A 3,368-nucleotide genomic window follows, 5' to 3' on the forward strand; every position below is an offset into this window, starting at 1 on the left:
CTCCTAATGTGAATGCACCCATGTGCATCACATCCACAAGGGTTGGTCACAAATGTGCACCACACCCGAGTGTTGGGTCTAATTACTATTATTTAGTAATTGACCATCCCCTTAAGTACCAAATGTACTTAATGGGGACTGTGTAACATTAGGGCAACTTTAGCACGTTACAACAACAAAGTAATAGCGATAACGCTATTGCTGACTTTGATAGCGTGTAAAAATGGATCAAACAAATATAGAGGGCTAAGATCGTCTTGTGTTATTACGGAGTGAGTCACTACTTACTCACTTGTATCTTGATCCTAGCCAAGGTAATACCATCTAGCACTTGCAGCCCATCCTACAGCGTGCCCTGGGCGTCGGTTTCGGGATGTGGAACGTCTTGATCAACCTATTTTCCAACACTCCTTCCCGACTACCATGGTATTGCATCCACTCTTGTGTTAATCAACACCAATAAGGTCGCATAAAATCCTTCAGTCGCGGTGCAGCCAGCTGCTTAGCAGGATATCCGCCTCCAAAAATCCTTCAGTCGCGGTGCAGCCAGCGGCTTAGCAGGATATCCGCCTCCACTTTTATCGGTACATACGTAGTCCGGTGTCAGTAGACCCTTAGCGTGCAGGTCGCGGACAAATTTAAACTTGATGTCTACATGTTTTGCCTGTGCTCTGCTGGTCTCACATTCTATTTGCTTTATGGCCGCCTGATTGTCCATGGCCATAGGTTTGGGCAACTTCACATTCATACCCACATTTAAGCACAATTGTCGAATACCAATAGCCGCGACAAACTCTGCCCCAGCGGTGGGGAGCGCGACGGCTCCCTGTTTCTTTGTTTGCCAGGTTATCATCATGCATTTAATTCAACAATTAAGCCAGTGACAATTTTACGGTCAGCCTTGTCGCCTGCATTGTCGGCGTCTTATATATATTCCACTTAAAAATCAAGGTCATAGTACACGGCAGGTCGCATCCGTTATTTTATCATGGCCGTATCATTCAAGTACCGCAGCGGTCACTTGTCCATTTTGAAGTCGGCTACCGTGGAGGAATGTGTGCGCCTGGTTGCTCGATGCACCGCATAGGCAATGTCAGGCCAAGTGCAACGCGCTATCCACAGCAAACTCTCCACAAGCGATTGAAAACACTTAATCGTGGGATTCTTAATAGTTCCTGTGCATCTTTTCGTCCTCCGCGATCGAGTCTTCGCCACCGATGGGGACACGTACGCTGTTTGCGTTATCAAGCTTTAATTTCTTTAACAACTCCAAGACAGCAGAAGCTTGTCCAAGCCCATAACCGTATAAGGTCCACATGTTCCGACATGTTGCTGCAGCAGATCAGTACTTAGTTACAGCTGGCTCATCATTATTTCGTATTCGGGGATCGGGCTGTCGCTTGGGCTTCCGTCACTCGTGGGCTGCGGTGCGGGGGGGGGGGTCACTATCCAGTGGCGGCGTCACCAGGCCGAGCGCGCACCGCGCTGGTTGCCTTAGTCTCGAGGCTATCATTGCCATCCGTACAGCAACGCTAATCGTGCAGGCTTGATCGCTTATTAGGCTCATAACCTGAAAAATGGATCAAACAAATTTAGAGGATAAGATCGTCTTGTGTTGTTAAGGAGTGAGTCACTACTCACGCTCTTGTATCTTGATCCAAGCCAAGGAATTGCCGCTTAACCCTTGCAGCCCATCCTAGCGTGTGCCCTGGCGTCAGTTCCGGGAAGTGGGACGTCTTGATCAACCCATTATCCAACAGAAACAGTCAGCATTGCAAACAACAATATTAGTGAGATCAATAATGCTCTCACTAGAGAGGAGAATGACATCTCCGCAGTGCACACCGGTCGCACTGAAAGCAAAAACAAAACCGAGTCAGCAGGAGAATTCCTGTTGGTTAGAAGCAGTGGTCCATTTCGTACAGGAATCTATTGCTGACGCGGTGGACAAACAGGAACAGAACTCTGACAAAAATGGAAGAGCAAACATTCTTTCATCTATTGTAAACGATCTAAACCTACTGTCTACGGTAAATCTACCAAACACGTAGTGTCGAAGGGGGGCAGTAATAAATTACTGCTCAGACATATCCGCTCATTTCGTGTGCTGCACCGCCAAGAAAATGCATACACGATCAATGTAACGGGGCACTGCGACTTGTACTGTTTCAGTACAAGTCCACTTCACACTGCTTCAGTTGTGAGTGGTGCCTTTCGTTAGGAGACGTACACTGTACGTATAGAGGAAGACTTCTCTTAAGGCAAGTTAGCTTAAGAGTGTAAAATGAAAACTGTATTAATATAGTTAAGTGTCTCTTAATCTATCTTTGTAAATGCTGACTTAACTATAAACTAATACTAAACATGTAAATGAATTCTTATCTATCTTATCTCGTAACTCTCTTTGATTACTTCTACAGCTGATTAGTCTGCGGAATAAATAGACATAATGGTCTATACCTAGTTATGGATAAGAATTCAGGATATTACTAAATAAAGTAATATCCTGCAAATATTATCTGCCTTTTAGATAATATTTTAATTAACAATCTTTTAGTGTTAATTTCATGGAACGATACACCCCGTTACACCACCCCTCCCTTAAACGGCAATCACTCTGAATGTCATTAGATGGAGTGGTCGCAATGTGACCACTTAATTTTTAAAATGATTTTGATTGGTCAGATCCACCATTTTAAATTCCATCGCATGAAGAAACAATTTATGCGGGGTGATGATAGTGCTGAGCCTTCGGCTGCGGTTCGTGCAGCCGCGAGTGACGCACTGCTATCTCTTGCAGTAGACGTTCCGTCTACCGTAGTGTCTTCCACTCGCGCAACACTTGGTGTTGCGAGTGCACGAGGTGATTCACCACGTGAATACGACCCCTCTTTGGAGGTCGACTACGAGTGCGAGTCGGATGAAGTGGCCGACTCGGGGAGAATGGAACAGTCGCCTAATACCCGTCAGGCGGCTGACTATGAGCCTTCGAATGAGAGGGCTCATTCTGATAGACGTGTAAACAGTCTTTTTGGATCCGACGATGAGGATGATCCCTCATCGCCCGTACGATCTCTCGTACGGTCTCCATACGGTCATCTGCACGTGTCTCTGTGCAAGGTGACGACGGTGGCGTAAGTCATCGTAAGAAAAGCTCTTGTGGTACCCCTGCTTCAGTGGGTACCACTCAGGGGAGTGAAGACAGTAAAATGTCTCATCTCGCTCCTGAAAAGAAGCCGTGGCTTTTGCCAGAACGGCTAAATCAATAGCGTGTCTGGAGAAACTACTCCTCACAATAAATATCCCTTATTTATTGCGACAAAGCTACATGGCCTTGATCCCAGCGCGAAGAACTTTCGCGCTGAGGA

Source organism: Bremia lactucae, linkage group LG11 (assembly GCF_004359215.1).
Source record: "Bremia lactucae strain SF5 linkage group LG11, whole genome shotgun sequence".
Lineage (NCBI taxonomy): Eukaryota > Oomycota > Peronosporomycetes > Peronosporales > Peronosporaceae > Bremia > Bremia lactucae.